Below are 12640 nucleotides of genomic sequence, written 5' to 3'. Positions count from 1 at the left end.
AAGAAAGACTAATAGAGAGGGTGAGGAGATATGATGGAGAGTAGATTTATGAAGTGGTGGAGGGAAGGGAATTATCATGGCTTATTGTCTGTAATTATGGAACTTGTCCATAAAATATTTTAAAAAGCTTTAGTATTTATAAGAGAGAAAGAGAGAGAGATTGGGAATGAGGCAGACAAAGTGAGTATGTGCATACCAGGGCCTCCAACCACTGAAAATGAGCTCCACACACATGCACCACTTTGTATATCTCTGGCTCTACATGGATACTGGGGATGCAAAACAAGATCATCAGGCTTTGCAAGGAAGTGCCTTTAATCACTGATCAAGCTCTCCAGCCCAAATTGAAGATTCTTATCTTCATTTGCCTTCACATATCTTTCAGTTTTGCTTATCATGTTTTCTTTCAGTAGCCTCTTAAGTGCATGTATTCTTTTCAGTGCCAAGTAATCCAGCTAGTATTCTCTGTATAGCTCTCTTAATGCTTATATATTCAAAAAGCCAGCTTTTACCATGGAAAATGTTTCTTCCACTGTATATTATGAGGGACAATTTTTCTGAACATAGTAATTTGGGTTGGCAGTTCTGATCTAGGAATCATTGAAATACTCCATTCCTAGTCTTGTCTGGCTTTTAGTGTTTCTATTGAAAACTCAGATGTAGTTGTTATGGGATTAATTTTGGAACTGATGAGCTATTTTTCTCTTGCAGCTTTTAGTACTATTGCTTTGTTTTCCATCTTTAATGTTTTAACTATAATGTGATGTGGGTAATTTCTATTCTGATCCAAGTTGGTGAAGGTCTATTCATGGATCTGGGCTGGACACTGGAAGCTGAGAAACCTACTGCACAGAAAGCCTCAACAGGGATTTGGGTGGGGTTCCTTAGGGCGTATGACCAGTAAGACAAGTGCTGGGAGTGCCTATCAAGTTTTACTTAATCAAGATGAGCATTAATAGGCGGGCAGGGAGTGAGTACAGCACCAAATGAGGTTGATCCTGTCAGTGAAGGAGCAGGTGTTTGGTGTTGGCATAACTTTCACCTGGACCCTGTGTGGTCTCCTCAGTGACTGAACAGCTCCACATATGTTTGATCTTGGGAGTTTCACTAGCATGAGTAAGACCTTATCTGGTTATCCCTACTCAGTGTGGCACAGGAATAAATGTCTCAATTTAATTTTACAGTGAGGCAGAATTTGGCTTAACATTAAGTATTGAAGAATGGATTGTATAGCATATTTTGGTCCACAATGGACCAAATACATAACATGGCCCAATAAATTATATTGCCAAATGATGAGGTAGACATCTAAGTTTTTTCCCCCCATTACTGACACTTGATATTCACTGATTGATAAACTTCCCTTAACTCACAAGGCCTTGAAGGAACAGAAACCATCTTGGACATCCTCCCTTGGACAATTTTGCTGAAAAAGCTTATTCTGAGCAAGAGCACAAATAACTACTGTTTATCTACTTCCTTGGACTTGCACCTGGTACAGTCTGTTTTTTCTTAGGATCCTCCTTATGAGCTTGAACCCCAGCCTAGCTCAGTGCTTCAGCCTCCATCCTGCGGGAAGTCTGCTGCCCCTTATTGTACTGCAATAAACAGTCTGTCTATTGAGATCAAGTTTGGTGTTTTCCTTTGGTTTTCTCTTGCACTTTACTTACAATCACTCTAATAAAATATCTATTTTCTCAATACCTTTACTTTTCATGTCTATAACTTCTTACCCCAATGTGTTCCAAATATTATATGCACTAGAAAATTAATAACAGAAGGGGCTGGGTAGATGGCTTAGCAGTTAAGGTGCCTTGCCTGCAATGCCAAAGGATCCAGATTCAATTCCCTAATACCCGCATAAACCAGATGCACAAGGTGGCGCATGCATCTGGAGTTTGTTTGCAGTGGCTAGAGGCCCTAGAGCACCCATTCTCTCTCTCTATCTCCCCCCCTACACACACCTGCTTGCAAATAAATAAAATAAAATAAAAATGTTAAAGGTGTGTGCCACCATGCCCTTTAAAAAATAGTAATACAAGAACACAGATGATCAGTAAAGTCCTGTTAAAAGTAACTGGTAAGTTCTACAGAAAAAAAGCAATATTTAACACTGTTACAAGTTAAAATTATTTTTTCTACATAGCTATGATGACTTTTCAATTTTATTTGATAAATTAAAATTAATTAATTTATTAATTTTGGGCTGGAGAGATGGCTTAGCGGTTAAGCGCTTGCCTGTGAAGCCTAAGGACCCCAGTTCAAGGCTTGGTTCCCCAGGTCCCATGTTAGCCAGATGCACAAGGGGGTGCACACGTCTGGAGTTTGTTTGCAGAGGCTGGAAGCCCTGGAGCGCTCATTCTCTCTCTCTCCCTCTATCTGCCTTTCTCTCTGTGTCTGTCTATCTCAAATAAATAAATAAAAATTTTAAAAAATTAATTAATTTTAAAAAGTTTTCATGTAAAAACAAATATATAAAGTTACTAAAGATAAATTTCATCATCATAAAAATTCTAAGGTAGCCCTAAAAATTATTGATAGTGTAAGAGGTCACCTTCAGATGGTTTCCACACAACAGGTGTTTGCAGACAACTATACTCCCAAGACTATAATAAGAAATCTAATAGTCATCTACTTTCTATGTTTCTTTTTTCTTTACATTTTGGATTTTTCATGATATTATTTATTATATAAGAAATTTTAAGACCCATTTGTGGACATTTAGGATCTAATAATTAAACAGTAATGAGCAGTATGTTCTTCAATGTAGAACTATGAATTAATTTTATCAGTGCATTAAAGAGAAGCCTTGAATAAATTAGTCAGTAACTAATTTCTATTTTGGTTTTTATTTCATTCATATTTAAAACTAAACAAGAGATGGGGGAATACCTCATCAATAAAAAGCTTGCCTATCATTTAGGAGTCCCTTCATTTGATTATCAGCAATGGAAATTAATAAAGATTGCAACTGTATGAGTTTTAAAATACCTAGTTTGAGAACAGCAGTCATTTTATATACTTGTGGTGGAATTATAAATCCATATGTTTTAAAATATTTTTGAATATTTTATTTATCTATTTGCAAGGAGAGAGAGAATGGAAAAGAGAGAGAATGGGAGTGCCAGGGGCACTTACCACTGCAAATGCATGAGGGAGTTTATGTACCTGGCTTTATATGAGTACTAGGGGATTTGAACCTGCTGAACTGGGGCTGGCAGGTTTTTGCAAGCATCTTTAACTACTCAGCCATCTTCCCATCCCTGAATATTTTATTTATTTGTTTGCAAGCAGAGAAAGAGAGACAGAGACAAAGAATGGGTAAGCTGCCACTGCAAAGGAATTCCAGACACATGCATTACTGTGTGCATCTGGCTGTATGTGGGCACTCAGAAAAATCCAACCCAGGCCATTGGGCTTTGCAAGCAAGTGCCTTTAACCACTGAGCAATATCCTCAACCCATAAGCACTTTTTAGAACATCTTAGAAGAGGTGATGAAAGTTTTTAAAAAATTCTATACTTCAAGAAAGAAATTCTATATTGAAGTAAAATTTCAAAGGAGAGATTGCTTAGTGGTTAAGCACTTGCCTGTGAAGCCTAAGGACCCCAGTTTGAGGCTCAATTCCCCAGAACCTGTGTTAGCCAGATGCACAAGGGGGTACATGCATTTGGAGTACATTTGCAGTGGCTGGAGGCCCTGGAGCACCCATTCATTCTCAACCTCTCTCTCTCTGCCTCTTTCTCTCTCTGACTCTCTCAAAGAAATAAATAAAAATGATTTAAAAAAATAAAAAAATAATAAATACAGAAAACATACAAATGGTCTATTTTGAAGCATTAATTGTAACACAAAACATAAAAGACATGAATTCTTACTTCTAAGTAAATAAGACTCATAGGATGAGTCTGTATTCATATTAATTTTTTGATTTTGAGGATTACACATTCATTTACTAAAAGTGTACACAGCAAAAGAGCTTTTATATTTTTCCCAAGAATTTCATACTTCACAAGGCTAATTTTTTTTACCTATGACAGAAGTCCCACTACATATCCATAGTGTGATATAAATAATTCAGATGTGTCTTAAAACTAGAAAGTCTTGCCTTAAATTGAGAGCTTCCACCTGAAAGTGTAATTTTAACTTTTTAATTTCTGATAGCACCTTTGGATTTCCCCTGGCCTCTTTTTGAACTCTGTTAATTTTGGTCATAAATACTTCATAGTAACTTTTTTCAATCTCTTTCATTTTTTTTTAAGTATGAATACTGCTGTAGAGTTTCAACATTTTACTAGAATCTGTGTCAAAGAGAGAACAAGGTAAGAATAAGCTATAAACACATTTTGTACAATGTAGACTACATTTTTCACAGTCACTCATTTGTATCCTGAGCACATACATATTGGGTGCCCACAATGAGGAACAGAAAATATCAAACTGCAGACAAAAGAGATGAGACCCCAATGTAGAGAGGAGAATAGTGGTTACTAGCCTGGGAGAGGTATGCAAGAGGGGTCTGGAAATGAAATGGTTAAAAGGTACAGGAGTTCCAATGAACAATGGAAATCATATCTAATACTCCATAACCAAAGTACAGAAAGATAATTACAATTGGCATCAATTAATGAAATATTTCTAAGTGTCTAGTAGACTAGATTTACAATGTGCTCAGGCAGGATAGGAATATAGGAAAAATTGTGCTGATATGTGAGAAGAAAATAGCCTATGATTTGAGGGGTCTGGCTCCCCCTTTCTGGTGATAAAGGCAGGAAACTGCAGATCACTAATAGTGATCAAACTAGATGGGCCATGGAGGCAATCTATGTTTTCCTAAACACAATAAATAAGAAACCTGTGCTTATGCATGGATAAAATAATCTATAACTTTTAGTCCCTAGCACTGCCCTAACTAGACCTGAACACAATCCCTCATAAATTTATAATGCAACTTTGTTTACTACAAGAAATTCTTTAATCTTTAACCGTGCTACAAGGTATACTATTTATGCAATGTCAGAGAGAATGGGAGATGGGTTTCGTAGCAACCTTTAAGGACAGAAGGAGCCAACTAAATTCAATCTTTTAGCAAGGAGAAAGTGAGAGCTGGGTTTTGAATAACCCATTAACATGATTCTATCTTAATTTTATAAATATATATTTATTATTGTGAATTGGATCATGATTCTGGGAGATGGCTATTCTAAGATGACTATAGTATTACAGGTAGAATTAATAGGACTCTGACCTAAAAATGGGGTAGCAGTCAATAAAAAAACAGGGAGTGCCACCCACACCGAGGAAAGAGAGTGGAAATCATGATAGTTCTGAGAGTGTACAGTAGTAGCTCTCATTTCATTTTAATAGAAAGCATATTTCTTTTGGGACCACAACTCTACTGCATTAGTGTTCTATAGCACAGTGCTAAGCAAAGTGTGCATCTATCACTACCATATGCATGGGAAGGCCAAAGAGTCATGCAATAGTCCTGATGTCACACTTCATCCAGTCAGCATAAAAATGTCCTCCTAATAAGCATAAAGCAACTCACAATGGTGTTAGGCTGTTTCAGATGACAGTTCTAAGCTGCCAGATTCTTCCACAACATTTACTTGCTTTGTAATCTGTAAAAGAAAGAGTGCTGTGCTTAAGTGCTCCAGAAATATTTATGCCATATACTAAATGCACAGAAGTGGTAATTGTACAGCTTACATGAAGTGTATAGGCAAGGTATAGTAGACAGCTTTGCGATGCTGGGATGAGCATCCAACCAACCACAGTTTTATGGGATGAAGGGTTTTATTTCAAGCTTACAATGGTGGAAAAGCTGGCTCCCATTCACAGATCCAGACAGAACCACCAACAACCAACAAACACAAATTCAGCAACCAGGGGCATTTCTAGAGCTCAAAAGCCTCTCTGCATACCTTTGGGCTGGAATTCATATCCACCCTCAGTGACTCCAGGATCTGCCCTCAGTGATACCTCCTTCAGCCAGGAAGTTGGAGATCCAAGTTACAAGTTTAATGTTAACACCTGAGTAAATGGGGTACATACATTTGAACTACCACACAGGGGTATAGCTAACTCTGAAAAACATTGTTTTTTTTTTGTCACAGGATACTTTGATTAAAGTCTTAATCCCTTTTTCAAGGTATATTCCTTTACAAAATATAAATTCTGTCTTATTTCACCTTTTATAATACATTTCAACTTTATAAGATAATATTGTCTTTTATAATATGTACTTTAAAAATAATCATTTGATAATTTTTATAATTAAAGCTCATGACAGGTGCTTCCAGTTATTGTTTTGGAAAAAATCCAATTTGTCTAGTAATCTCAATTTGTCTAGATATAAAATAATTAAAAAAACTTCCAGAGTGCATTAAGAAAAAAGTAGGCTTTAAAAACAAAGTCATAAACTGGGCGTGGTGCTGCACACCTTTAATCCCAGAACTCGGGAGGCAGAGGTTGGAGGATCGCATGAGTTCGAGGCCACCCTGAGACTCCATAGTGAATTCCAGGTCAGCCTGGACTAGAACAAGACCCTACTTCGAAAAATAAAAAAATAAAAAAAAATATTAAAAAAAAAAACAAAGTCATAAACCGGGCGTGGTGGCACACACCTTTAATCACAGCACTCGGGAGGCAGAGGTAGGAGGATCACCATGAGTTCGAGGCCACCCTGAGACTCCATAGTGAATTCCAGGTCAGCCTGGACTAGAACAAGACCCTACTTCGAAAAATAAAAAAAAATAAAAATATTAAAAAAAAAAACAAAGTCATAAGCCGGGCGTGGTGGCACACACCTTTAATCACAGCACTCGGGAGGCAGAGGTAGGAGGATCACCATGAGTTCGAGGCCACCCTGAGACTCCATAGTGAATTCCAGGTCAGCCTGAGCTAGAGCAAGACCTTACCTCGAAAAAACAACAACAACAAAAAAAAAAACAAAGCCATAAACAGACATTTTAATTTTTATTTATTTATTTGAGAGACAGACTGAGAGAGAGAGATACAGAATAAGTGGGTGTGCCAGCACCTCTATCTTTGCAAATGAACTCCAGATGCATGTGCTACCATGTAGCATCTGGCTGATGTGGGTCCTGGAGAATTGGACCTGGGTCCTTTGGCTTTGCAGACAAACGCCTTAACAGCTAAGCCATCTGTTGCAGTCCGGTTCGCATTGCTGGTAGAAATCACCCAACCAAGAGCAGCTTCTGGGAAAAAGAAATTTATTTTGGCTTACAGGCTCAAGGGGGAAGCTCCACGATGGCAGGGGAAAACGATGGCATGAGCAGAGGGTGGACATCACCCCCTGGCCAACAGAAGGTGGACCACAGCAACAGGAGGGTGTGCCAAACACCTGCAAGGGGAAACTGGCTTTAATACCCATAAGCCTGCCCCCAACAATACACTCCCTCCAAGAGGTGTTAATTCCCAAATCTCCATCAGCTGGGAACCTAGCATTCAGAACACCTAAGTTTATGGGGGACACCTGAATCAAACCACCACACCATCTCTCCAACCAAAACAGACATCCTATCTATAAATAAGTTAACCTTCATGCTGCATCTGGTTAATGGACAAAAAACAAGCACTTAATGGCTCCATGTCCATTCTTTTATTTCATTTGTCCTTACTGGGATCTCAATTCCTTTCTTCTCATTGGATGTTAGACTAAAAAGATATTGATGGAGATGGCAAATCTGCCTTCACTCAAGCATCTGACTGTGTCTGCAAAGTAGAGGCATTTTCAGCTGGTGAACAGGAATTTTTTTTCTCTTTGCTATCTTGTGGTATGGGGATGACTGGCATTTGTGTGGTTAACTGAAGTTGCAGTGTGTTGAATTCTGAGATGGCTGCTTACCTTGGCTTTCTCTGAAATTTTCTCATTTTGTTTTGTGCCTTTATTTCTGCACTGTCTTTATTTATTTTTTTCAGCACTGTCTTTAGCAAGGGCTAGAACTACTACAAAATCATGGTCTACATAGCCCAGATTCATATTCTGTCTCAATCTTTGATCTTGTTCTTCTGCACTCTGATTGTCTACACTCTCCATCACTTCTCCTTCATACAGGATTGGGATGCTGTGTTGGATGCCCATAGGGTCACCAGATGGAATAAGGTGGAAAGCTTTCCTGACATAAGATCTTTACAAGCCTTTCTCAGCCTGACTATGGAAACATGCTCCAATCCCTCCTTATTTTCCCCAATCTCTTTGTTCTGCTATTTCCATAAGTAAACTGTATGGAGGAGCATGGGACATAGATATGTGGTAGAAAAGGAGCTAAAAGTTGAACTGATTCACTGAGTTACTATAAAAGTTAATTGCTGAGGAGTTAAAAATTATCTTTGCCAGAAGATGGAAAAATCTCAAAGAAGGAACTGTCCAGACAGGACCCAAATGTATGATGAGAAGGAAAGACAGTTTAAGCTAAAACAAAGTAAAATGGACTCCATTGTTAGGGTTCCCTGACTACAGAAATAACTGATATGCAAATTGCCACATCTTGTTTGTTCACTTACCCCTCTCCTTGGCTATGAAATCTATAAAATGGAAATAAAATCTCTGGGGCCAAAGCTTCTGTGGAAGGTGATCTCAAACTCTTTGGCCCCCAGGAAATAAACTCCTCTACTTTCACTCATACCAATGTAGGAGTGATCTTTCCAGAGATTGCTACAATATATCTGGAGGCCCCAGCGAGATTTTTCTTCACCATGACCCCATTTGGTCAGGAAAGACTGCTGCTCCTGGGCTTCCCAGTCTGCCAAAGGTCTATGAAACTTGGAAGTATGCATTCCTGACGATTGCATGGTCCCCTTCTATGTGGCCCAAAGAGACTGGGACCAGAATTCTTGAGTGGAAGGAGATGAAGCTGAGTTAGCACTGAGGTAAAATCCATGAGTTTGGAGGCCATCTTGGGGCTAGAGTATTTTTAGGTCAGCCTGGGCTAGAGTGATACCCTACCTCAACAACCAAAAAAAGAGGCTGGGAAGATGGTCCAATGGTTAAAGGCACTTATTTGCAAAGCCTGATAACCTCAGTTTAGTTCCCCAGCATTTACATAAAGATAGACAGAAAAGTAGTGCAAGCATCTGGCACTCATTTGCAGCAACGGGAGATCCTGGCAAGTCCATATACAGTTACAAATAAAATGGGCATACCAGGGTCTCTGCCAGAGCAAACAAACTCTGGACTCATGTGACACTTTGTGTATCTGGCTTCAAGTGAGCTGAGGAATTGTGGAATACTTGGGAATTGAACACAGGCCATCAGACTTTACCAGCAAGTGAAGCAAGTGCCTTTAACGACTGAGCCATCTCTTCTTCAGCCAGATTTTCTGGTTTGTATAGCAGTTTTCTCCAGGTTGATTTGTGTAACAATTTTCTCTAAGTTGAAACATTGCATCCTGGAGTGAGGCTCCTTGGGAAATCCTAAATTGAAACATGGAATCATTAGGAATTTCAGAAATTCTAAAAGGCCCAGGAATCAAACACCTCCAAGTTCCTGATGCATACAAGATTCATAAGGCCCATCCACAAGATTCTTTAGTCAGGCAGACTACAGCTCAGCTGCCTGCCACTTGAGTGTTGAACTTCTAGGATTCATCTTTAGTGACTCATAAACTATGCAGGGGTGGACTTTTTTTTTGTGATGCAGCTGCCTTTGAGTCACTTGTCCTGCTGTAAATAAGCCCAATAAGCCAAACATAGTGGGTCATGCTTTAAATCCAGCACCCAGGAGGCTGAGGTAGGAGGATCACCATGAGTTTGTGGCCAGCCGGGGACTACAAAGTGAATTCCAGGTCAGCCTGGGCTAGATTGAGACCCTACTATGAAAAACCAATAAATATTATCTCCAATAAACTCACTAAACTTGGATGGAATTGAAAGAAAAACAAAGAAAGAGAGAGGGAAGAAGGGAATGGAAGGAAGGAAGGAAAGGAGCGGGAAGAACAGAGGGAGGGAGAGAGAGGAAGGGAAGGAGGGAAGAAGAAAGGAAGGGAGGGAGGAAAGGAGGGAGGGAAGAAACTAAACATGAAATAAAACTTTTTCCTCCCATAATATTTTTCTGGCTTGTTTATCTCATCCATGAGAAGGTAAGTGCTACAGATAGCCTCTGTAATTGTTTAAATCCACTGCTTACTTACTGCCTTGAATTAGAACTCTATCTATATCTGAAAATTTGTTTCCTGTTCACCATTTCTTTTTCAGCAACTTCAAAGGCCATAGCCCTCTCCAACTCCTTTATGGATAACTGACTTCCTGGAGTCCCTCTTAATATTATGTATGTCTTATAGAAGTAACAACAGCCACCATGAGGTCATGAATGCACTGGGACTGACAGAGTCAGAAAAACCTCTCAAACAAAATTGTCTTCGGGCTGCCTCACAGGGTAGAAACTCCAGGTAGAGAATCACATAGCCCAGAGGGACACTTGACTTTTTATTAGAGAAAGAATATCTGTTTATTTTCAAGGTTATAGGTAAAAAGTTCAAGCAGCAGGTGACTAATTAAAGAACTTAAAGTGAGTACACTCAGGAAAGAGTATGGACTTATCCTATCTAATGATAGGAGGAATTGAATAGAATTCTGTCTGTACCGCATGCAGAGGTGGCAAGGAAAAAATATGTTCAGCCTGTTAGCCTTTTAAAAAGAACAATACATCTGGGCGTGGTGGTGCATGCCTTCAATCCCAGCACTTGGGTGGCAGAGGTAGGAGGATTACTGTGAGTTTGAGGCCATCTGTGCTAGAGTGAGATCTTACCTCAAAAAGCAAAACAAAAAAAGAACAAAACAGCAAAGAATATATATGACAATATGAATATATGAATATATATGACAATATGAATATATGAAGACATATGAAAATAGAGAGAAAGAACAGGCACACCAGGGCCTTTAGCTGCTGCAAACAAACTCCAGATATATGTGTCACCTTGTGCATCTGGCTCACATAGGTCCTGGGGAATCAAACCTGGGTCCTTTGGTTTTGAAGACAAGCACCTTAACTGCTAAGCCATCTCTCCAGCCCAAGCCAGCTATAGGCTTTTGACTAGGTTTTCAGTCCCAGACTCAAATTCCCTTCTATGGAGGGGGCCTCAAATCTAATCAGAGAGCAGCTAGTTACCCCCATAACCAACATACTACTATTTCACATTATTATTGTATCTTGTCTGGCTGGCCAGTTGTGTAGCTCACTGCTGATTAAGACTTTGATGACTTTTCTCTACCACCAGGTTGCACAGTACTTTCCAGAACTATGATAGCAAGTCATCAGGTAAGAGGCTTCCAGCTCAGTTCTAGCTTGATTTTACAATAACCTGAAACTGAAGCATATGGTATTGTCAGGAACAAGGTTCTACTATCTAGTTCTTGTGAAAATGAAGAGCCTTGGCAATAGGTTGTATTGTTTTGGATCCTTGGAGGTATTTTTTTCTCATAACATCTTTAATTTTGATTGACCCTCCTTCTACCCACTCTTCTCCTCCATCCCCCACTCTTGATCCCATTACTCTTACCTGGATGAATGCATTTCATGACTTGAATGATCAAGTTGTAATTGAGAATGCTTATGCCCCTTAGAGATCAACATCAATATTCGGTAGTCTAATAAGAGTTTAGGACACATTCACCATATAGACCCTTCTCTCACCTCCAGCTCAACCTGAATTTCAGAGGACTCCACATATCTATAGGTAGACATGCAATCTTACCTGTTAAAACTTCATCTGTTCTTCCTGTAGACACTGGATTGCTGGTCAGCCTTTGGATATGGATGGTCTTTGGAAACACAGGTCTGGGTAAGGAACCCTGGGAAGTTCAAGGATAGCTTCACAGAAGATTCTGGGAAGAAAAGGCCAAGGTGTTGAATCTGTTCATCCCCACATTCTCCTTGCACTGGGGGAGAGTCTAAAAAGGCTTGAATGGAGCTTTCAGAATGACCCCTTTGTCTAAAGGAGGCTGCATATGTTTAATATTCATTATAACATGAGTGTTGCCTTGGTGTTCCTTTATTAAGAACCTTGACCTGAATCATGTCAGGATTTAACTGATGGGCAGGACAGCCATTGGTGTCAGAACTGACTAGTTGGGAAAAATCCACATGTTTAGTGTCAGAGGTGAAGCACTGAGGATGGCATGGGTGTAAAGGGAAAGCTGTTTGTTTTCCTTTCTTTGAAGGTGGCTTTTGTTTTCTTGGTTGAGCCCAACCACTTCTGGGCATATAAAAGTATAGTTCTTTATTGCATGATCTTCCAGGAAGGAACTCTTGTTTTTTATTTCTTCAGTGGGGTCCCTCTTTTTACCTCCAAGCTGAATTCCTATCTTCTTTGCTTTCAATGAGAAGCCTTCTCTAACCAAGTAACTGTCAAGCCAATTTCAGTTTCTGGGAGTCCTTGTTCTGAACTTCAGGAACCCCTAAGGCTATGCCTTCCATCCAGTGGTACCAATGGAATATTCTGCTCATCTAGCCAGCACAAGGATGTGGTGAATTCTATGTTGCCTCAGCATTCATTAGAGATGTTTAAATTCCCCACTCCACTCTGAGCTTCTGGGATGGATAACTTCATTTCTAGTTTTCCACCTCCCCCTCAGTATCTTTGACCCACATATCTACCCTTCATAATAATCTT

The sequence above is a fragment of the Jaculus jaculus genome, chromosome 11 (assembly GCF_020740685.1).
Source record: "Jaculus jaculus isolate mJacJac1 chromosome 11, mJacJac1.mat.Y.cur, whole genome shotgun sequence".
NCBI classification, from domain to species: Eukaryota; Metazoa; Chordata; class Mammalia; order Rodentia; family Dipodidae; genus Jaculus; species Jaculus jaculus.
The sequence above is the reverse complement of the archived record's forward strand: the minus strand, read 5'-3'. Positions refer to the sequence as shown.